General features: G+C 40.3%; 1 long non-coding RNA gene across 3 annotated transcripts in view; it reads right to left on the bottom strand.

The window, feature by feature from the left end:
• LOC133105206 (uncharacterized) overlaps positions 1-25,572 on the bottom strand; it is a 194,949-nt gene that overhangs the window by 27,614 nt on the left and 141,763 nt on the right. For 2 of the 3 annotated variants that reach the window (XR_009703814.1, XR_009703815.1), the window contains exons 7-8: positions 24,340-24,499; positions 6,346-6,444 (exon numbers count right to left, since the gene is read on the bottom strand). This is a non-coding gene — a long non-coding RNA (uncharacterized LOC133105206). Of the gene's footprint in view, positions 1-6,345; positions 6,445-12,203; positions 12,277-24,339; positions 24,500-25,572 lie in introns of those variants that run through there. The other variant, XR_009703816.1, reaches the window with a different exon arrangement.

Here is a 25,572-nt window from a genome sequence, read left to right as displayed (position 1 = left end):
ACAACCAAGATTACTCTACCCGGCAAGGATCTCATTCAGATTCGATGGAGAAATCAAAAGCTTTACAGACAAGCAAAAGCTAAGAGAATTCAGCACCACCAAACCAGCTCTACAAAAAATGCTAAAGGAACTTCTCTAAGTGGGAAACACAAGAGAAGAAAAGGACCTGCAAAAACAAACCCAAAACAATTAAGAAAATGGTCATAGGAACATACATATCAATAATCACCTTAAACGTGAATGGATTAAATGCTCCAAACAAAAGACACAGGCGTGCTGAATGGATACAAAAACAAGACCCATATATATGCTGTCTACAAGAGACCCACTTCAGACCTAGGGACACATACAGACTGAAAGTGAGGGGATGGAAAAAGATATTCCATGCAAATGGAAATCAAAAGAAAGCTGGAGTAGCTATACTCATATCAGATAAAATAGACTTTAAAATAAAGAATGTTACAAGAGACAAGGAAGGACACTACATAATGATCAAGGGATCAATCCAAGAAGAAGATATAACAATTATAAATATATATGCACCCAACATAGGAGCACCTCAATACATAAGGCAACTGCTAACAGCTACAAAAGAGGAAATCGACAGTAACACAATAATAGTGGGGGACTTTAACACCTCACTTACACCAATAGACAGATCATCCAAAATGAAAATAAATAAGGAAACAGAAGCTTTAAATGATACAACAGACCAGGATTTAATTGATATTTATAGGACATTCCATCCAAAAACAGCAGATTACACTTTCTTCTCAAGTGCGCACAGAACATTCTCCAGGATAGATCACATCTTGGGTCACAAATCAAGCCTCAGTTAATTTAAGAAAACTGAAATCATATCAAGCATCTTTTCTGACCACAAAGCTATGAGATTAGAAATGAATTACAGGGGAAAAAAACGTAAAAAACACAAACACATGGAGGCTAAACAATAAGTTACTAAATAACCAAGACATCACTGAAGAAATCAAAGAGGAAATCAAAAAATACCTAGAGAAAAATGACAATGAAAACATGACAATCCAAAACCTATGGGATGCAGCAAAAGCAGTTCTAAGAGGGAAGTTTATAGCTATACAAGCCTACCTAAAGAAACAAAAAAAATCTCAAATAAACAATCTAACCTTATGCCTAAAGGATCTAGAAAAAGAAGAACAAACAAAACCCAAAGTTAGCAGAAGGAAAGAAATCATAAAGATCAGAGCGGAAATAAATGAAATGGAAACAAAGAAAACAATGCAAAGATCAATAAAACTAAAAGCTAGTTCTTTGAGAAGATAAACAAAATTGATAAACAATTAGCCAGGCTCATCAAGAAACAGTGGGAGAGGACTCAAATCAATAAAATTAAAAATGAAAAAGAAGTTACAACAGACACCGCAGAAATACAAAGCATCCTAAGAGACTACTACAAGCAACTCTATGCCAATAAAACGGACAACCTGGAAGAAATGGACAAATTCATAGAAAGGTATAACCTCCCAAGACTGAACCAGGAAGAAATAGAAAATATGAACAGACCAATCACAAGTCATGATATTGAAACTGTGATTAAAAATCTTCCAACAAACAAAAGCCCAGGACCAGATGGCTTCACAGGTGAATTCTATCAAACATTTAGAGAAGAGCTAACACCCATCCTTCTCAAACTCTTCCAAAAAATTGCAGAGGAAGGAACACTCCCAAACTCATTCTATGAGGCCACCATCACCCTGATACCAAAACCAGACAAAGATACTACAAAAAAAGAAAATTACAGACCAATATCACTGATGAATATAGATGCAAAAATCCTCAACAAAATACTAGCAAACAGAATCCAACAACACATTAAAAGGATCATACACCATGATCAAGTGGGATTTATCCCAGAGATGCAAGGATTCTTCAATATACGCAAATCAATCAATGTGATACACCATATTAACAAATTGAAGAATAAAAACCATACGATCATCTCAATAGATGCAGAAAAAGCTTTTGACAAAATTCAACACCCATTTATGATAAAAACTCTCCAGAAAGTGGGCATAGAGGGAACCCACCTCAACATAATAAAGGCCATATACGACAAACCCACAGCAAACATCATTCTCAATGGTGAAAAACTGAAAGCATTTCCTCTAAGATCAGGAACAAGACAAGGATGTCCACTCTCGCCACTAGTATTCAACATAGTTTTGGAAGTCCTAGCCACGGCGATCAGAGAAGAAAAAGAAATACAAGGAATCCAAATTGGAAAAGAATAAGTAAAACCGTCACTGTTTGCAGATGACATGATACTATACATAGAGAATCCTAAAGATGCTACCAGAAAACTACTAGAGCTAATCAATGAATTTTGTAAAGTTCCAGGATACAAAATTAATGCACAGAAATCTCTTGCATTCCTATACACTAATGATGAAACATCTGAAAGAGAAATTAAGGGAACACTCCCATTTACCACTGCAACAAAAAGAATAAAATATCTAGGAATAAACCTACCTAGGGAGACAAAAGACCTGTATGCAGAAAACTATAAGACACTGATGAAAGAAATTAAAGATGATACCAACAGATGGAGACATATACCATGTTCTTGGATTGGAAAAATCAATATTGTGAAAATGACTATACTACCCAAAGCAATCTACAGATTCAATGCAATCCCTATCAAATTACCAATGGCATTTTTTACGGAACTAGAACAAAAAATCTTAAAATTTGTATGGAGACACAAAAGACCCCGAAGAGCCAAAGCAGTCTTGAGGGAAAAAAACGGAGCTGGAGGAATCAGACTCCCTGACTTCAGACTATACTACAAAGCTACAGTAATCAAGACAATATGGTACTGGCACAAAAACAGAAACATAGATCAATGGAACAAGATAGAAAGCCCAGAAAGCACCTATGGTCAACTAATCTATGACAAAGGAGGCAAGGATATACAATGGAGAAAAGACAGTCTCTTCAATAAGTGGTGCTGGGAAAACTGGACATCTACATGTAAAAGAATGAAATTAGAACATGCCCTAACACCATACACAAAAATAAACTCAAAATGGATTAGAGGCCTAAATGTAAGGCCAGACACTATAAAACTCTTAGAGGAAAACATAGGAAGAACACTCTTTGACATAAATCACAGCAAGATCTTTTTTGATCCACCTCCTAGAGTAATGGAAATAAAAACAAAAATAAACAAATGGGACCTAATGAAACTTCAAAGCTTTTGCACAGCAAAGGAAACCATAAACAAGACGAAAAGACAACCCTCAGAATGGGAGAAAATATTTACAAATCCATGGACAAAGGATTAATCTCCAAAATATATAAACAGCTCATGCAGCTCAATATTAAGAAAACAAACAACCCAATCCAAAAACGGGCAGAAGATCTAAACAGACATTTCTCCAAAGAAGACATACAAATGGCTAAGAAGCACATGAAAAGCTGCTCAACATCACTAATTATTAGAGAAATGCAAATCAAAACTACAATGAGATATCACCTCACACCAGTTAGAATGGGCATCATCAGAAAATCTACAAACAACAAATGCTGGAGAGGGTGTGGAGAAAAGGAAACCCTCTTGCACTGTTGGTGGGAATGTAAATTGATACAGCCACTATGGAGAACAATATGGAGGTTCCTTAAAAAACTAAAAATAGAATTACCGTATGATCCAGCAATCCCACTACTGGGCATATACCCAGAGAAAACCATAATTCAAAAAGACACATGCACCCCAGTGTTCATTGTAGCACTATTTACAATAGCCAGGTCATGGAAGCAACCTAAATGCCCATCGACAGATGAATGGATAAAGAAGATGTGGTACATATATACAATGGAATATTACTCAGCCGTAAAAAGGAACGAAATTGGGTCATTTGTTGAGACGTGGATGGATCTAGAGACTGTCATACAGAGTGAAGTTAAGTCAGAAAGAGAAAAACAAATATCGTATATTAATATCACATATGTGTGGAACCTAGAAAAACAGTACAGATGAACCGGTTTGCAGGACAGAAATTGAGACACAGATGTAGAGAACAAACGTATGGACACCAAGGGGGGAATGCGGCGGGGGGGTGGTGGTGGTGGTGGGATGAATTGGGAGATTGGGATTGACATGTATACACTGATGTGTATAAAATTGATGACTAATAAGAACCTGCTGTATAAAAAAATAAATAAAATGCAAAAAATTTTTTTAATAATAAATTAATTAATTAAAAAAATAAAATAAAATAGAAGACCCATTAACTTCAATTGATGTTCAAGGTAAAGGTTTTAGTTACATGCAGAAGATTTTTTTTATATTAGAGTGTTTTAGTAGAGATAAAAGTTACTGAAAGCAAGTCAAGCTACTGCAAGCCAAGAGGGAATCTGTGTTTCATTCTTCTGTCTTCCTGTATACCATTTTAACAGCTTCTTCATCCACATGGCAGAATATAGCTGCCCCATGCTCTTGAGATTCCATATTGCAATTCTAGAGACAGACTGGCTACTCTAAATACCATTTTTAATTTACAGAGAGAAAATCTGACTGGCACAGCCTGGCTTCCTTTGCCGCCAGGGACACGGGTATGACAAAGCCCAACCATGAATACTAAGGTCCAACCTAGGGGTAGGGAATTGTATTGTATTGTATTGGTGGCTATCGTATAGGCTGAATGGACATCCTAAAAGCTATGTGCTATAAAAGGCCTTCCCACAGAACCTCTAAATCTGTGTTTTCCAAATTTCTCTGATGGTAGAATCATCAGGCCCTTGCCTCAAGAGTCTGAATCAGTGGGCCTGGAATGTTTGTTGTTAGTGAATACATCAGGTGATCATTATCATGAGGGAAGCTTGGGAAACCCTGTTGAATCAAACCAGAGGCGACTGCCTATACAGAAGGACATCTCTGACCCGTGTAGCCAAGCTCCACCATCCTGCATTCCTCAGAATGTCTTGACCTGTGATTCTCAATGAGTCTACTGTCACCTCAATCTGATCTCTTGGGAGTCTTCTATCCTGAATCATTTTCAAAGTCCCAGGAAGTAATTGTGAGGAGACTCAAAACTACCCACACTTCAACTTGAACAGGAGATAGGGGTCCATCCTTTCAATGCTGGATGTAAAGCAAGGATTAAAAAGAAACAGTCAACTTCCCATACAGATTCCTCTCCCCCTTCTTAGAGATCAGGATAGTATGAAAAACTCTCTTCCCTTAACAACTCCAACTGCTTTGACATCTTTCATATTCTCACTTCACCCCTATCCCACCATTTCAGCCAACTAGGTATTCTGGTCTCAGACATTTTCTCACATAGCTTAGAAGATCGATTCACCTCTCCTAGAACATCTTCCTAAAGGACAGTGTAACAAACTAAAAGCTTAGCTTTACATGTTGTTTGAAGACTCAAATACTATTATCCTAATAATGCAGTGCTGGTTTACCTTCAGGTTGGGGTAATCAACTAAAGGACGCCACTAGAATAAGGAGCAAGCAGACATTTAATGACAACTGCCAAAATCTTTTTCCTGTGTAAAGCACAGTTGAGGTTTTCAAAAGACATATGTTGCAAAACCAGAAATACGAAAGGCCAGTGAACATGTGAAAAAATTGCTCCACCTCAGCCAGAACACAAATTAAAAGAACAATGAGCTCAGTTTTTACCTATAAAATTGGCAAAGATAAAAAAGAATAATCCCCAGTGCTGGTGAGGTTGTGGGAAGGTTTACTCCCTTGCCAGTAGGAGTCTGAACTGGGACAGCTTTTCCAGAAGGTAATTGGGGTATGTATTTCTAAAGCCTTAAAAATGGCCACATTTCTTAACATAGCAGTTTTGCCTTTTAAGAATTTATCCTAAAAAACGAACTAAGACTGGGCACAAAGATTTATGACAAAGTAGTTCATTACAACATTGACTATATTGGCAAATACTTGGAGGAAAGAAAACCCACCAACAGAAAATGCTTGAGCAAACCAAGGCAGAGCCATACAATGGATATGCTGATTGTATCACCATCACGAAAACTGAGGAGGTACGATATTTTTTATAGGCAGGGAAGTATGTTGGCAAAATAGTAAAAAAAAAAAAAAAAAAAAAAGCTACAAGAGGTATGATCTCATTTTTATTTTTAAAAAAATGTAGTAGAACATTTGAGCAGAGTTGCCTACCCTATAATCCATTATTTGGAATTACCCCCATGCCCCTACTGAAAGGGATAGCCTTCTTGCCTTTGTTTTAATAACACCTTGACTTTGGCTGATGAATATGAGAGATCAGTGAATAGCCTAGAGTTCTCTGACTGGAGAATTAGAAATAAGAGACACAAAACCATGCTCACATGATTGCTGACGTGTGAAATGAAGGATGTTGTCCAATCAGGGCTGGGGTGGCCATTTTCATTCACCCATAAGCAGAGGAGTAGTGGAGACAGCCTTGCCTGCAGAAGGGAGAGGAAGAGAACAGAGAAACAGAACGTGTGCTTCAAGAGACCGCCATGGGTGAAAGGAGGGGTGTCACTGACTCCCTCCCCCCCCCACTTTTAAATAAGTCCCCTTTCCTTGAGCTATCTTGAGTCATGTAAGAGTAAACCTCCAAATTTAACAGACATTATTCCTAAAAGACGGTATTTCAGATCAATTTTATGGTCTCAGTTTTGCTTTTTGGTATTTTTTTTATTGTAACATATGAGATGAAAGGTCAGAAAGCCTGCACTCTAGCCAGGATTATGCCATTAACTATGTGATTTGGGGAAATCACTCCACCACCTAGATTCTGTGGGACTTTTAAGCAGGAAATCCCAGGCTTTTTGGAAAGGACAAAGCAAACCCATGGGGGTAGGACCCACAGAACTCCCTATCTGCCCATCTTGTAGATGGCTCAAAACCCAAGTGAAAAAGACTGAATCACGTCCTGCCAAAGAGTGGCAGCCTAGATGTGAATCCTGGTTCTCCTACTTAGGGCATGCGGGTTTGGGCAAATTGCTTAATGATTTTATGTCTCAGTTTCCTTATCTGTAAAGTGGCATTAATTCTAATACTGCCTCCTTAGAACTGCTGAAGGATTAAAATGAGGTAAGTTGTGTAAAGTTCTTAGCCCAGTGCCTAGAACATAAAATAAGGAAGGATAAGCTGTGGTCCCCAGAGGCCCTGTTCAAGGAAAGGGTGTTCCTTCCTTTCGAAGAGACACACTAGTCCCCTAGGCCAGTGCTTCTCAAACTTCAGCGTGCCTAGAATCCCCTAAAGATGTTGATAACATGCAGATTTTGGGGTAGGCCCTGAGATTTGCATTTCTAACTAGTTCTAGGTAAACCGATGCAGGTGGTCCACCAGGTGGGTAGTGTTAACAGTTCTGCCTCAGAGAACCCCTAACACATAAAAGCTTTTCATACCTGTTTCCAATATGCAAAGCACCTTCAATCAACCAGAAAGCTTTAAGAGTGGGGCCTTTTAATTACTTAGATGTTCTCATTAAATTGCAGTTAAACATCACCATGTTTTCAGTTTCAGCTCTTGGAGCAACTGTTGCTAAAATATAGTATTAGTTCACTTTTTGGCTTTGGTAAGTTCAGAACATAATTTAGTCTTTCTTTGATGATTTGTGAGGCACTTCAGACCCTTGCAGCGCCTCGGGTCATTCATTTTAACTGCCTGGCTCCATAGACACAGGAGTTATGGGATAAGAAATTGGACTGAACTTGTTCAGACCCAGAGCACAGGCTGTACTCCACTGAAGGGTTTTACGTGTTTCTACTAACTCTTTGGAATGAGTGTCTTTGCCGGCCGTAAAGTGAAATGAAGGATGCTATTCTGGTTATTTGAAGGGCCCAATCGTGCTCCAAATAGTTGAGCGATATATATACACACTGCTACAGAATAACACTGTGCCAGGGATGCGGCCAGGGACTCCCTGCCCTCCTATGGAGGGCGCTAAAGGACGTATCCCTGGGAAGCATTCAACCTTGAGGACGCCAGGAGCCCTTTCACCTCATCACTTATGCAAATACTCCTTTCTCCCCAGTCTTGTCTTAACAAAGAATTGGGGCAGCTTCAAAGCCGTTTCTCAAATAAATAGATTCACGACTGCTGCTACTGAACATTCAGGAAACCTGTTTTTCTTTACTTGTGGGGGTTTTACAGAGGATTTCTGCTCCGTGGAGTGGTCACTTCTCAAGATGTTTCAAACTCACAAGATCTATTAGGGACCACATGAACCATGTCTAGCCTTGCGTGGCTATTTTTCTCAATTCAGTTCTATTTCCTTCCTTCTCCTCCCTCCCCCTCCGTCCTTTCTTCTTTTCCTCTTTCTCCTCCCTCCCAGGCATTCTTACTGAGGCATGACACACTCGCAGAGAAGGCTGCACCTTCTCTCCCATCCCCGCTGTTTCCCATCTTTGCCCTCTGAGGTTTCTCTGTTAATACTAGTTCTGTTCTTGTAGGAAAACTTGGTCTCCTTTCGATATATTTAAGTCAGGCCCATTTCTCCCAGATATTTCTCTGACTCTGAATCTTTCCAAATGTCTGCAGGTGTCGGCACACAGACGTACTTACCAAAGCCTGCTGACCAATGCTCCTTTTGGAGCCTGAGATTTATCAAGTCTGACCCTCCCTTCCATTTTGGCCATCAGCAGACATGGGTGTGAGTGTCTGCTTGTACAACCCTGCAGCACCACCAATACCAACCCAAAATAAACACAAATCTAACTCCAGTAGCTTTGAAGAATCACGTAGATTAGTGCTATCCAGTAGAAGTATAACATCAGTCACATTATGTTTTAAACGTTCTAATAAACACATTTTTTAAAGTAAAAAGAAACAGGTAAAATTAACGTTAATGATATACTTTAACCCAATATATTAAAAATATTATCGTTTCAACAAGTATTCAATGTACAAAATTATCAATGCAATAGATATTTTACATTCTTTTTTCTACATTAAGTCGTCAAAATCCAGTGCGTATGTTACACTTGCTGCGCATCTCAATTCGGACCAGCCACACTTCAACGGCTCAATAGCCAAAGGTGGGTCCTGACGTCCACACTGGAAAAAGCACAGTGTAGATGTTTACTGTGATTTTCATGAAGGAGCAGGGTGAGAGGTTTTACAAGCATATCATAAAGGCTACATCCTTAAAATCTTTCTTAGACAACTCTCTCCACCCAAGTGCTAAGAATCTCTCAGCCCGCTCACCCCGCAACTCACCCCCTCACTGCTTTGTTCTGTTCTTCCTCTTCCCTCCTCCTTCTCAACTCACCATTCCTGCCCTAGGCCCCCTGACACTGAAAATGCTTCTCTGACTGCATTTCCTCCAAAAATTAGTCCTCCTGGAATTGTACTGAGTAAAATTATCTATTTTGTTGGCTGATTCTTTAAGGTTCCCGGTTCAGCCAGCACCTGCTCACCAGTCTCCCAGGTTTCTCATGGGTGCCTGGGTGAGCACAAGTGATCCCAGCCGGAAACAGATGAGCCACTCTTCAGATGCGTGGGGACTTCACCAAGGCAACCGAATCTGCCTGCAGTGAAAATGCTCCTGCTAACCAGCCCACATTGCAGAGCCCTTCTCAGGACCGCTGCCAGCACTGCAGCTCTAACAGGCGAGTTACTGAGAAGAGGAAGGGTTCTGCTCTATGGCAAACGCCATTCCCTCCCTCCCTCCGACACCTAGAGTCTCGGGAACGAGCGGGTAGAGAACATGGAGGCAAAGCAACAGTACCTGGACCCCAGTTTTGTTATATTCAGCTGCAAGGACTACAGAATTAATCACGATCTGTTTGTACAACTTTTCTGTCAATACCAGTTATATCTACTCTGTTTCTCGAAGACTCAGTCAGATGCGCTGTCCCCCAAAGACAATGCAGGTGGAGTTACAGCTTCCAGTGGTGAGAATGGATTTGCTCACGTTCAGCCCTATCTTCCCTTAAGATTCCTTCTGAAGCTCATAGTTTCAAATCATTTGGTTGGAATGAAGATGGCAAACTTTGCTCATGAAATAGATCCTCTATCTATGGAAAATAGATACACAGCATAACTAGATAAGTAGCCTTGACCTTCTTGAGACACTATTGGATCTAACTGAATGGACCCTCATTATTACCATATCCACACAAAAGATATGATTGGACCAGGCAAGATCTACCCCCAAATGACCCAAATTTTCACAGGAATCAAAATCAACTCAGACTCCCAAGGGTCATCCAGATCAAAAGAGACCTAAAGCTAGTCTAGAAAACCCCTGAAGTTTTCTAACCCAGTGCAGTACTGGCAGAAATGGGTCACCCAGGGAGAGCACGGATCTGAACAGCACTCTGTTCGGCATCTTTCACATCATATCAAGCACTCAGAGAAAACTTGGGCTGAAGACTTGGCTACTCTCAATACAACCTCTTGTATCTAAACATTAATAAATATCCAGGAAATATCAATTGTTCTTTTCTTCTTTCCCCAGCTGAATCGCATCATTCTAACACTGAATGGCTTTTTAATATCTGTGACACATTCCCCCTCCTGTGTCTGCCAATATTATAATGTATTATTTGGCTGGTGATTTTTCTCATTTCTCTTCTCAACTCAGCAGCCAGAACTGCTCCTCCTGACTTGGCAGAAGTTGAGGATGTCCATTCTTGCTGACTTTTGTGCCCGTTCATTGCCAAAAACCCATAATATTTAAGGTTTTTAATTCTTCCTCTGCATTTTTTTTTGAGAGGGGTTGTTATTTGTGGCCAGAAGGTCAATATTTTTCATATTTACTCCACAGTCTATAAAGTACCTAACACAGGTCTCTACTTCCTTGCAATCCTCAAGAAATATGTAATTGTCCAGTGAGACAAGTTATGCAAGAATTCTATATACAATCTAATTAACTATATACAATCTAATTAATTCTATATACAAACTAATTAATTAATCTAATTAATCTGTTTTGTTATTGTTATTGTTATATACAGGAGCATGTTTTCCTGTGTGTGGTACACAATCATAGTTTCCTCTGAGCTAGTTCATTTACGATACCTCTCTCTGCTGATCTGGATGAATAATAATTTCAGATAAGTTTAAGACAGCTGAGACACAGTGGAAAAGGTGTCAGTGAACTGGACTCTGCCACTAACTAGCTGTATCCTTAGAAAGTCACTTAATATCCATAAACCACATTTATCTTCATCTGTTAAAATAGGAGACAGGATTAGATCAATGGTTTCCAAGGTGCAGGTCCCTGGGGCCCTCCAAATTCATGGGCCCTCCAAATCCATGTGTACACCTAGTAGGCTACAGATGAAATAAATGATATGTTTCACTCATAGAGGTATAGCTATTTGTTTCAAATATATGTAATTGCTGTTCTGATTAACAAAGTTTAAATTCATGCAAATGATTATTGAACTCATAGTGGCATATTGTCATTATATACCTTCTCAATCCATGCATACTACAAGTTTAAGTCCTACTAAATGGGAAACCAAAAAACGTTGAGATTGAAAAGGGGTTCTCACACTTGAAAAGGCTTGGGAATCTCTGTGGTATAATGATCTGTAAGATCCCTTTCAGCAATAAAATTCTGTGTCTAAACATTTCTATTTTGACAGGGGGTCTTCCATGCTCTAACTCAAAGGCCAGTAAGGGAAACAGCTGAGCATGGGGTGGACTTGGAGTAACCCTCAGCCGGCAGCATGCAAACCAGAGCTCCGTCCAGCCACACTGCACTCCAACTGCAAAAGCTCTTACAGAGGAGAGGAAAATTCCAGATGGGGGCTATTACCGTCTTAGAAGATTTCTTGAGACTCTTTTTTTTTTTTACTCTTCTCTGTTCCCTTTAACTGTTGACTCACTTCTGGCTATACGTTTCTGGAATCGGTATCAATTATGGCAGCCAAACATGAAGCAAGAAATCTGCTCTCATTTATAGCCTTAGTGTTTTAACTTGAAACACTAGGTCTTTTCAAAATAGGCATATGCACATACTAAGCAAATTATACCCAAACCACAAACCACTTCTTTTGGGAACCATCTAATATTTTTTTCACCTTAATATAAGCCTTGGGATAGTCCTGATGGTAAGAATTATTCCAAGGATGTAGGACTAGATACTCATTTATGTAAGAAGCCAAGTTTAACGATTATGAAAATAAAACGATATGAATGTCTTTTAAAGAAATAAGGAAGGGACAACTTACTTATTATGAGTTCCTTGAAGGATGGACCATGTTTTTTATCCCTCTGTATCCCTGTATCCTAGCATTTATGGTTGTTGTTATATCTGTTAAATGGTGAGTTTCCTGAATATAAAAAGAAGCATTAGAATTGGAAGAGGATCTTGACTGCCCTTCAACTAAAAGGGACAGGATTGGAAATAATCAATCACAGCCTATGAAATTAATATGAATAATACAGAATTGAAGAATACTTATGTGAATGCATTTTCTAAAAGCTTGGGGGGAAAACAGGAAACGAGCCAATAGAACTACCAGAGCATATCACTGTAAAGTGATAGATACCAATTTTTCCACTATCTTAAAACTGACTTCTTGGGAACTGGTTTATCAGATTATATGTGGAGTTAGCAAACTACTGAGAGAATACAAAGTGGCTAAAAATGTCAGAGGAATGACTCGAAGGGACCATTTGCTCCAATCTAAAGATGCCAGAGAGTAGTAGGCCCTAAAACTCTTAGGAAAAGAATGAACCAAAATGATTAAAAAGAGAGTTGGGTCCAGACGCTCAAGAAATAGAGTTTAGGCAAAAACAAAACAACTGACTTACAATGTTTCAAAAGAGAGAAGGCAGTGGTGAGTTTGTGATATATGACTGAATGGTTAGCTTGACAACAAAGAGAAACTTCAACCAAAGAAAGAATTATTTACAAGAATAATAAAAGTGGAAATCAACATTCTTTTTAGTAAACATTATGTATCTGGCACTATTCTCATCTAATTCCATCTTCTTGGGACTTCCCTGGCAGTCCAGTGGTTAAGACTCTGCGCTTCCAATGCAGGGGGCGTGGGTTCGATCCCTGGTCAGGGAACTAAGATCCCACATGCCGTGTGGTGTGGCCGAAAAAAACAATGGTAATTCCATCTTCTCAATTCTGCCATTAGGTATGTGCAATGTGATCCCGTTTTACAGATGAGGTTGGAAAAGTTTGCCCCGGATGACTCAACCAGAAAGTGACAGGGTCAGGATTCAAAAATAGGACTCTTTGATATGATGGGTGTTCAACATCACTCCCATTAGGGATCCTAATGGGAACTAAAGGAGCAAGAGAAGAAGCACCTTTGTGAAAATTTCAAGATCAACTTCTACTAAATCCATGAGAAAAGCCTAGCTAGCTGCACGTGCAAGAAAGATGAAATGGTCCACTTCATAAAACAAGGGGACTGAGCATCATATTAAAAGAAAGAAAAGGGAGGCATTAGTAGCAGAGGCCACTAACATTGCAACACACTGTTTACAAGATTTTTGCAAAAATTCTGCTGCAGTTGTTGACAAGAACAGCCAAAGGCATGATTTATACAATCTGGCAATCTGCCATGGAGAGGCGGGAAAGAGCTGACAGTTGGTGAACTTAAGAGAAGTCACAAAGAGGGGGTGTAATAGAAAATTACTGGATTTTGAACAGGGAAAAGGCTTTTTGCTCAGACTACACAAATCATATAAACACACACTAGACAATAATACAAAGCAGTATAATATCAAGGAGTATGGGAAATATTACTTGTGATATGGACTATAAGAAATATAGGAAATCAGATACAGGGCTAGATACCATTTATGCATTTTATTATTTTTTTTTAAAGATAATGCTAAAAGAAAAAAAAACATAAAAAGAAAAAAAGATAATCCTAGATCCTAGTTTGAAAAGTATTTTTAGTTAGAATTCAATTAAACAAACAAAAACCAATGAGGTTTCATTGAGTAACAGAGAAAAGTACTAGACTGAAAGTCCAGAGATTTAATACAACATTTTAAAACAAATACCTTGGTATTGCTAAGTTTAATTTCCTCCCTGGTAAATGGGGTATAATAATAAAACAAGGCTCAGAGGATCTTTGTGAACATTAAATGCAACAATGTGTGTGAAAATTGCCAGTGCTGTGCAATCTTCATCATCATGATTATAATTCCTGCTCTGGTCCTACTTAGCTGTATGACCTTAAAAACTAGAGAATGGAACTGGGAATGAGGAGGTTAGACTAGATTATCCCTTTAAACTCTCCCATTCTCTGCTAATATAAATCACTGCTTTCCTTCAAAATTACATAAATATATTTTGCAGTAGATAAGCAATTAAAATGTGTAAGAACCCAGCATCTCCATACCCAGTGGGTAGAGAAAAAGCGAAATTAAACTGACAAGGAGAGAGGCAAAGCTGCCCGTCTCATCCCATACACTGTGTGTGGCATGCAGATTGGTCAGTTGTAAGAAAACGCATGTGAAATTTAAAGGCAGTGGAGTGAAATTTTGAAAAGAAATATCCATATACAGGCAGAGCCCCCATCACATCCCATTCAAAGGACACAGGTCAATGATAGCAGAATAATACAGCAATGCATCTTCTCCATTTATTTGGTAAGCTCCTACTGATTCTACAAAGCTGGATACAAATGTCTGTCACCTCCCAATTTGCTCCCAGAGCACTGTGTATATCATAGGCTTACCAGTCCTTTGTAGTTGGTTGTTTTGTACATCTATCTATCCACTAGATTGCTAGGTCCTTAAGAATTAGAATAGCATCTTATTCAATTTTATAGCCTAGCCAACCACAGGGTTTGCCATATAAAAGTTGCTCAATAATGCTGGTTTGAGAATTGAATTAATTAATTAAGTGAATGCTGAAAACACAAAGCACATGATATAAACTGGCTCTTAAGTCAACAGAAAAGACTTTCAACTTTAAATGGCATCTGACACAGTCTCTCTAAAATTTCCCTTAAAATAACCATGAATCAGAAGGGAGGGGGGGGAATTAAAAACTAACATTTTCATTAACCACCATACTGATGGAACTGTGCTGAAGAGTGCAGTTGGTAAATCCTTGTGTTATGCTGCCTTAATAGAAAGACTACCCATCTGAAAAAAAGGTACAAAGTTCGTTCAATTCTCCCAAACGGTCTGGCTCCCTGGAATAAGAATGCAAGACCTGTCCCAAGCCAGAAACTGGATAGCTGACCTTTACTGACTAGCTGCTGCTTTTGGAGGCTGTCAGAATATTGTTATTTCCCACCATCCCCAACCTATAAACATCCAACCTATGAATTATAGGCGAAAGGAACCAAAGCCAGTGGAATAGAAATTATAATCAAAGACACAGTTGAAAAAAAATCACAAATTGGAAAAAGCCTCAATTACGCAGGTGTAAGGAGCCCATAATCTTTCAGAGGGAAAATATATATAAAGAAAAAACTCTTCAAGCATCCAGACAGGAATAATGAATTGCATAATAAAGGTAGGGAAGTCAGGCTGATTACAAACTTCTCCTTCGTATTATTATTATTATTATTTTGGCCGTGCCACGTGGCTTGCAGGATCTTAGTTCCCCAACCAGGGATGGAACCCCAGCCCCTGGCACTGGAAGCTCAGAATCCTAACCACTGGACCACCAGGAATTCCACTCTTTTGTATTATTAAATGTTAGAAGGAAATTAAGCAGAGTGTATAGAATTTGGAGGGGCAAAAGTTGTAATTCAAGATTTTTATACCCAGTTTTTATGACTCTTTTAGTTGCAACCGAGAGGAAACCCAGTTCTAACTAGCTTAAGGGGAAATAAATGAATATATTGTTTCACAAAACTTCCAAGGTAACTTTAGGTACAGCTAAACCCAAGGGCTCAGATATTGTCATTGCCCCCTCTCTCTTCCTCCCTGCCATCAACCCCGCCAACTCTTGCTTCATCCTGTCTCTGCTTTTCTCTCTATATTGGCCTCATTCTCTCCCACTGTTATGTACACTCTTTCCCTATCCCAGGAAGTGTGGCCAAGGAAACAATTCCATACCCACATTGTTTTAGCTCATGATTCAAATGGATGACAGACTCCCTGCATCTGTGAGATTTTCAATCTCATGAAAATACTTTGGTTGCTTGTATTCAGACCATGTCTAATCACCATGGATGAGAAGTTGGTCCATTATTGGTCAGGCCTGAGTCACACACTGGTCCTGCAGCCAGCGCATACACTGTGATTAACAGTCTCACAAGAACCTAATGAGATGGGAGGGAGACAGTTCCTTCATAGAAAGAAAGAGTGGGCAGACAATAAGAGCAAATATCAACTACATTTCCCCCATGCCTACTTAACACAAACTCAAACAATTTCAAAAGTCCCTCCACCTAATGTTTGTCCAACAAATGTATGTCCAACTAATGTATAACTAAAGTCACACTTACTCCAAAGAGAGAAAACACAGAAACACATCCAGTTACTACCCCATCTTCATGCCCAGGATCTCTGGGTGATGTACACATCTCTGATATCCAGATATGGTTTCTCTTGATTCAATAATCTGCAGTATATATTTTTAAAATTACATTCATGAAACAACTGGAAGTTTGAACACTGACTGGATATTTAATAATAATAATGAATCACTGTTAATTTTTTGGGTGTTATTGTATTACGGGTTTTTAAAAATAATACTTATGACTTATTAACAGATGTAATGATACGATGTGTAGGATTTGCTTCAAAATAATCTAGTGAGTGGAGATATGCATAAAACCAGATTGACTATAAGTTGACAATTGTTGAGGTTGGATACATCAGGGTTCATTATTCTATTGATATTTATAGTGGTTGTTTGAAATTTTTCACTATAAAGGTACAATAATAATAGTTATAATAAAAACATAACCTGCAGTTTAAATGATCAATGTAATGATCCCCTACAGCTCCCTTACACAGTAGAGGAGGAAAAATAGCATATCTTCCAATAAAACTCCATTCAGGGGACTTTCCTGCCAGTCCAGTGGTTAAGACTCCATGCTTCCACTGCAGGGGGCGCAGTTCAATCCCCGGTCCGGGAACTAAGATACCACATGCCTCGCGGTGTGCCCAAAAAAACTAAAAAACAAAAACTCCATTCAGAAAGGGTGCCATGATGTATGCCACAGCATGTACCAGACCCTACAGAATAACACTGCAAGAATTTACATCTTGACAGTGAAACCAATCTGACAACCCCAGGCTTCTCCCTGTCCACAGATCGCCCACATTCATTATTCTTCAAGGCTGTGCCTAAAATGAATGTAGGAAAAAATCCTTCTGGAGGTCCTGCCCCTTAACATCTCTCTTGCATTTGGTGTTATTACAAGGACCTGGGGATTGCCTTAGAAATCCAACAATCCCAAGTGCTTTCCGGTTGATATTTCTCTGGAAGTTCAATACTTTTAAACCCCTAGTCATCTACTGATTGGGTCTACTTCTGTAGGTGAAAATCAGAAATCTTGTCTTGTCCTTGATTATAGACCAGACTCTTTTGCATACCTGTTTCTTAGCAGCAGTTCTTAGCCTTCAGCTAAGAGAGTCCTAAATGACTCAGGCTGAGGTATTGAGGCAGAACTGATCAGTGCTGTGCCCAGGCTGAACCCATTTGTTGGCTGTTTACTAGGGAATGAATTGTTACCTTCCCCACCAGCCAGTGTTCAGCAGGATAGTTTGGGGAGGGGCTTAAAGGATCAGGCTTCCGGATTTCTCAAATTCCTCCCGAGTCCCAATCACATACCCTACTCCATCTCCCACCTCCCAACCTCTGCCAACACTAACTTCAGCTTGGGGCAGGGATTTTGGCTTTTGTAGTTCCATGAGGTGCATGATTATCTGACCCCCAGCAGTCTTAGATTACTGCCCACATCCAAATGGAGGAAAGGCACCTCTTAACGAAGTTATATACTATTTCCTTCCTGCTTTCACAGGGACCAATTTATACTGAAGCTTTTTCTTTTCTTGAAAGACATGCAAGAAGCAGGCAACATCCTGAAATTTTGACGATTCCTCTAAAGCTCCAGTCTCAGCAGGCACATGGTCTGAGTCCAAAGAAAGAAGAGGTCACCCTTTAACCATATGTTTTGGAACAGCATAACAAAGATGGACGATTTTCTTGCCCTTGGTATAGGGGTCCTCTCCATCCTGTGATACACTTAGACTCAACCAAATCTTTACATTAGAGTTTATTCCTAGCAATGGCCTTTTCCTAATAGCAATTCTATACTTACTTTTTTTTAGTTGTAAAGGACAGAAAACCAACTCAAACTATCTCAAGAAAAACAAAGGAAATTTATTGGCTTGTCTGACTCGAAGGTCCAAGAGTAAGACTTCCAGTGCAGCTGATCAAAGATCTCAAACAATTCAGCTAGCCCCACTCTCATTTTCTCATTCTCTTCCCTCCAGCGCTCGTGTTCTCTCTCTCTCCATCTCTAAGATCTGCATGTTTCATTTTGTTTGTTTCATTTTGCTTATGTCGGCCTCATTCTCTCTTGCCACAGATGAACTCTGTTCACATGGCAGAGAAGATGGCCCCTCGCAGCCCAGCTCTACATCCACACAGCTCACAAGCCATGCATGTAATTTAATTCAAAGGCCCTGACTGGCCCTATTTGGATTATATCCCCACCCCTTGTGTAAGTCATTAAGGACAGGTTATCACAGTTAACCAGGTCTAGGTACATACCGACTCTGAAGTGATAATTATACCAAAAATACATGGGTTGAGGGAGTAAACGTTCCTCAATTGAAAACAAAACAAAACAAAAACAACGACAACAACAAAAGACAAACAGGAAAAGCTGAGCAGAAAAGCACAACAGATGTTCCACTATTCCAACTTACTTGTCTTCTATGCCTGAAGGCATTCCCAACATTCCCAAGATTCATGGGGTCAGAAAATACATTACCCATTTATCTTTTCTGATAAATGTACGTGAAGAAGAAATTCCAGCTAACCAAAATTAAGACACTAAGACAGGAGATGTCCACATACTAAAAAATACCAATGTACTTCCTTTCCTCAGTTTGACTCTAGACTTGGGAATTAAGTTTTATTTGTGCTTTCAGGTAGATTTTGCCATGCTGGGCTGAGACTTGGTCCCTCTTTTTTGTTTTCAACTTAGCTTCTGCTTTGGCTCCTTTCCCAATTCCAAGAAATCTGATTCTCAAGTTACATCCTTCATCAGACATTTCAGACAGCACCTTTTATTGGATTTGACCAGTTAAACAACACAGTTGGTACATAACTACTAGGATGGATAAAATCCAAAATACTGACAACACCAAATGCTGAAGGATGTAAGACAACAAGAATTCATTGCTGATGAGAATGCAAAATGGTACAGCCACTTCGGGAGACAATTTGGCAGTTTCTTACAAAGTTAAACATAGTCTCACCATATGATGCAACAATCACACTCCTAGGTATTTACGCCAATGAGTTGAAAACGTATGTCCTACAAAAACCTGCACATAAATGTTTATAGAAGCTTTACTCATAATTGCCAAAACTTGGAAGCACCCAAGATGTCCTCAGTCAGTGAGTGGATAAATGGTGGTACATCCATACAATGAAATATTATACAGTAATAATAAGAAATGAGCTATGAAGCCATGAAAAGACATAGAAGGACCTTACATGCCTACTGCTAAGTGAAAGAAGACATCATACTGTATGATTCCAACTATATGACATTCTGGAAAAGGCAAATCTACAGAGACAGTGAGAAGATCAGTGGTTTCCAGCAGTTTGGGTTGGGGGGAAGGAGGGAAGAATAGATGGAACACAGGGGATTTTTAGGCTAGTGAAACTCTTCTATATGCTACTGTCATTGTGCACACATGACATTATGCATTTGTCAAAACCCATAGAACTAGACAACACAAAGAGTGAACCCTAATTTAAACTACGGACTTTAGTTAATAATAATATATCAATATTGGTTCATCAATTGTAATAATTACACCATATCAATGCAAGATATTAATAGTAGGGGAAATCAAGGGGGGTATATGGGAACTCTCTGTACTTTTTGCTCACTTTCTTTGTAAACCTAAAACTGCTCTAAAAAATAAAGTCTACTCACTTAAAAAAAGAAAAAGAAAATACAAATAGCAGAAGCATCTTTTGGTGCCAGAAATAAGGCAGTGCTCAAAAATAAAATGTGTGGGGCTTCCCTGGTGGCGCAGTGGTTGAGAGACTGCCTGCCAATGCAGGGGACACGGGTTCGAGCCCTGGTCTGGGAAGATCCCACGTGCCGCGGAGCACCTGGGCCCGTGAGCCACAATTACTGAGCCTGCGCGTCTGGAGCCTGTGCTCCGCAACAGGAGAGGCCGCGATAGTGAGAGGCCCGCGCACCGTGATGAAGAGTGGCCCCGCTTGCCACAACTAGAGAAAGCCCTCGCACAGAAACGAAGACCCAACACAGCCATAAATAAATAAATAAATACTTTAAAAAAATAAAATAAAAATAAATAAAATGTGTGTATGTCAAAAGGACATAGGATCCGATCTAAAAGAGCTCCCAGTAGCCAAAGCTGGATCAACTTCATAACAAAATAAATAATGATAGCATGGGGTTGTATATAATCCTAATAATAAAATAAATATCCACAAGTCCATACTGAAATAAATAAATAAGATACAACTCTTCCTTATGGAAGAATGAATTCCAATTAAGAAATATGGGGGACTTCCCTGGTGGCGCAGTGGTTAAGAATCCGCCTGCCAATGCAGGGGACAGGGGTTCGAGCCCTGGTCTGGGAAGATCCCACATGCCGCGGAACAACTAAGCCCATGCACCACAACTACTGAGCCTGCGCTCTAGAGCCCGCGTGTCACAACTACTGAGCCCGTGCACCTAGAGCCTGTGCTCCGCAACAAGAGAAGCCACCACAATGAGAAGCCCGCGCACCGCAACGAAGAGTAGCCCCCCCTCGCCGCAGCTAGAGAAAGCCCACATGCAGCAACGAAGACCCAAGGCAGCCAAAAATAAATAAATAAATAAAATAATTTTTAAAAAAAGAAATATGGAAGGAATGAGGGAAATAGAAAATCGGCATTAGAACACTACCGTGTTAACTGCTGCAGGCAAGATCTACTGATGAATGCTCAAACTAATGGGTGAAAGCTTGAAGAGAAACAGGATATTTGCATAGTCTCAAAATATTGTCCAAAAATTACTTATTAATTACAATAGGAAAATAGTAACGGTATAATAAAGTAAAGCAGACATCACCTTAACCAAGTGATCAAGGTTAACATCACTAGTAATAAAACATATTGAATCATGTATCCACCAATACGATGCACTGAGAAGGGTACATGACCCCTAAAGTATCCTTCCCAAAACGCATAATTGCAAGCTCACTGTGAAAAAACAGCAGGCAAACCCAAATTGAGCAACATCCTACAAAATATCTGATCAGACTCTTCAAAAATATCAAAGTCATGGAAGACAAAGAAAGCCATGCTCACATTGGATAATTTGAGGAGACTTTAAACAGGGGTAATTTAAGGTGTCGGCAGAGTATAGGGGAATAACAAAGGATGGTCACAGTGGCCAGCACTGGGCTTGAGCAGGCAAGGGGAGGAAGTAGTTAGTGGAGCCTGGATAGAAAGCTTGTGGAGAGGCCATCCGACAGGACCTGTGACTTTCAGTCAAGGACACAGCCATCCTGATGTGACTCCCCCAGGGAGGGATCTAGAGGAACAAATTCCCCAAACTCACTCTCCCCACTCCCTCCAGTCTCCTGCCAGCGCTCCACAAGGAGCAAAACCCAACCTGGAGCCACAGGCGAGGACTGTTGATGTGGTCCTTACAACGCCTGTCTGCTGGGTCAACGCACAGGGTGGAGAAGGCAGAGCATGGACCTGGAGGGCCAAATGGAAGCCGTTGAGCACAGAGCTTGCCCTCACAAAGCACACATTCTCGTGGAGGAAGACAAACAACATAGTAACAGCAAACATTCAGTGAACGCTGACCACGTGCCAGACGCACTCTGAGCACTTTACGTGTTATAACTCTCACCCCTCACAACAGCTGATGAACTCAAATTAACTAATGAGGAAACTGAGGCACAGAGAGGTTAGAAACCTTGTGCAGAGCTTATATGTGCATGAGTTGGTATCAACTATTGTAATTTGAAAAAAGACAAAGCCACATCTAAACTCTTAAGTAAATCACAGCAAAATGTTTTTGGAAACTATAAACTAGCATTTGGGGAGGATGGAAAATGAGGGCAAAATGAATATTATGGGTAAAAGACAGAGGGTTTATTTTTAAGCTGTAAGATAAAGCACTAAGACTAATAGTCCTGGGGATCAATTGAAATATAGTTGCCAATGGATGTGTAAAAAAAAAAGTCAGAAGAGCTGGATCAAAAAGGAAAACACATTATAGAAAAAGAAAAGAGAGAAACAGGGGTGGGGAAAATAATATGAGCATATTCTGTTAAACAAAATTAATATGCAATTATAACTATTTAAATATTCATACTATGTAAATGCTTTTTGCAAATGAGATTATAGACTTGCTTGCAAACAGTAATCGTGCTAAATAAATGTAAGGTGCTATTATTTAAAACAACAACAACAATAACTAGTGGATAATATTGGCAGCAGTCCCTACAGAAAGCTCAAGCTTCCAGGAAGATACTATCTATAAAGAAATATGCAGGGCTCACAGCATCCCCACAGCTAGAAGGGGCTTAGAAATGAGAAACATTTCTTTCTGAGTTCTCCCTTGAATTGAAATTGATTGGCTTCCTGGACAGTAACATGGTGAGTCTCAGGATGGAGGTTCAGAGGACAGAATCCTCCGGGCTTATGATTGCCCCACTAAGTTTCTCTGTGGGACCAGGACAAACTTAAACAGTTCAAGTAAATAGCCCTCCAGCTCTGGTACTTGTAACTGTAAACATGTCTGTGCTGCCCCCGTCCACTCAAGCCCCTCCTCCCCTTCATCCACAGAGCTGACGAAGCACAAGGGAGCTGAAGTCGCTGTGTGTTTAGATCAGTTCTGCAGGACACAGCAAAATCCGAAATGGATTGTGACCTGCTGATAATCTTTCACAGCGAACCAAGTGATCATTGATTAAAAATAGCTTTGAACATGTATTGCACATCTATTTCAGGCCTCGTTTTATTTGGAATGCAAATACTGCTGGAAGCCAGAGCTACACGAGCAGCAGCTGGAAAGCTACTCAGACATTCTAGCCAATTCTTGTCAAGCCCAGTTGGTGAAATGAATGCCATTCTGCGGTCTCAGTGAAGGAGAGATTGTTAATTATGCCCCACTGCCCAGTGGTTTCTATTATGGACACATCTGAAATGAGAGGCTCATTTGAAATTCCCAATTTCACTGCTTCCCGGAGCCTAAACCAAGTTTAAAAACTGATTTGTGAGGATGAGAGGGTAGTGCATACAAACTGCCTCGCCCACAGACTCCAGGTAGGGCTCTAATGAAAGTCTGTCCTAGTTTCAAAGGCTCTTTCATGCCCCGGGTGCTCATATTTTCATCGGTATTTCTTACCAGTTCCTAAAATGCAGTGTTTGGGCAGGCTTCTCAGTAAATAATAAATAAAACACACACGCCCATCCCTACACCTCAAGGCTAAGGAGTTTAGTTTCCACGGCGCCCTCAACCACCGCAGGCTGTGATATTTTCATCTCTCTGAAAGGAAGGCAGGCTGGGACCTTGTCTGTTTCGACAGAAAGCCTTTCAAGGAATGTGTATGCCCTGCATCAAAAGACACGGCTGTTTTTTCTGAGGAAAACTCCTCTCCAAATGATCGCTGACTCCTGTTTTGGCAGCGGGAAGGGTGGAGTGGAGACTGCACTGTGGGAGTTGCCATCTTTGAGAAGGGAATGAAAACAGATCATCAGTCAAATCCAGGGTGGCTATTCGAATCCTACTGGGCTTTACTTTGAGCCAACCAGCCACTTTGTATTTCACTTAGACCTCAAGTAACACAGGTCCCTGACCCCACTATGCTCTTCTATTCCATCTTCCCATGAGACCACCGGTGTTCACAGAGCGGAGATCGTCATCTGACCAGGCAGCAGCCCAGCATGGAGACATAGGACCAGGCTCACGCTGGCGAGTCAGGTGTCCTACATGACGCAGTATTGTTACCGAGCAAGGGCTGGCTGCCGCAGGCGCACAGAAGCCAGTACTATGGCATTAGCTTTTGAGAAAAGGAAGAGCTTCACTGTGAGATCGACCAGCAAGGAAACTGGAGACAAAGTTCTCAAATCTGTCTCTCCATCCAGGCTTCAGGGCAAAATTAAAGGAGTTAGGGGAATTTCAAACTTGGAAGCTGATTGGCTAGACCTGAATTAGTCCATATAAGCTACTTACGGTGCAGGAGGCCAGATTTTCCTTATTGAAGGACTTCTTGCTTCGTAAAGGGCTCCAGTGGCAACATTTCTATTCTTTGAGTTCTGTGGACTGAAGATCCTTGGTTCTGGGGTCATGCTGGAGACGTGGGTTCCCGTCTTGCACATGCGCAGTGCTGCCTCTGTAAAGTAACTCAAGGTTTGATTAATCAACCTAGTTACAGAGGCAAAACCGGTTTAAGCTGGTGCTGTTTCAATTTGATTAATCAACACTCTATTTAAGGAGGCAAAACTAGCTGAAGCTGATCAATGTTTTACGTGCCGTTTCAATATCAGAAGCGCTGGGAAGCTGTGTTCCCTTACCCCACCCTCCCTTAAACTGCCTGATGACTAAGATTCATTTTATTCCTTTATGCCAAACCTTTCAAGCCTTTGTCCTTAAAAAAAAAAAGTATAAATGCTCTTAGGAGGAGACAATCATGTTTTATCATTCACTTACCCCTGGTGGCTAAGTTTCCAAATTTTTTCTGACAGTGGGAATTCTGATGGGGGAAGAAAAGTTAGACTGGAGAGGGTGAGAAGGGGCTGTCCCTAAAGGAAAACACATGATTAAGGACAATGAAAGTAAACTCCGCTGGAGAACCTTATTCATAATTTGGCCTGGAACTGACCTTGCTTAGTCCAACCTAATTTGCACCAACTACTTGGATGATGGATCAATTTTATAGAAATCAGTCTTTGATAAGACTGAGGAAAATCAATCAGCTGAAGAACTTGAAAATTACAGAGAGCAATATACAGGCTTAATTTTAAAAGTGTTTCTGAGCTGGGAGAGATTGTGCCATTCCTTCCCCAGGAAATATTTAAACAGTCTCATTTGTTTCTGACAATGGTGCTCGACAGGGCTTTTTGGCTTTAGGCAGGTGTGGAACTAAATCAAGCTGGAGGTCCAAGCCAGCTCTGAGGTTCTCCTGTTTACTCAGCTATCTCATGGAGACTCATGATTTTGACCTAAGGAGCTGAAGTCAATGTGACATTAAAACAGCCAAGCAGGCACACAGGTGTCCTCAATTAACAGGATTAGGACCTCAGGCCACAACTCTTCTGTATCTCTTTGAACTGCCTGGTGTCCAAAGAGGGGACTCCACACTTATCTGGCCTGGACACAGAGATCCTGCAGAGACGAGGTCACTGTGCAGGATCCCTGGCTCTGGAAACAGCCTTACTCCGAGCTGCCCAAAGCCCACAGGATAGA

The sequence above is a fragment of the Eubalaena glacialis genome, chromosome 14 (genome assembly GCF_028564815.1).
Source record: "Eubalaena glacialis isolate mEubGla1 chromosome 14, mEubGla1.1.hap2.+ XY, whole genome shotgun sequence".
NCBI classification, from domain to species: Eukaryota; Metazoa; Chordata; class Mammalia; order Artiodactyla; family Balaenidae; genus Eubalaena; species Eubalaena glacialis.
Note: the sequence above shows the minus strand (reverse complement) of the source record. Positions and strands in the feature narration are given on the sequence as shown.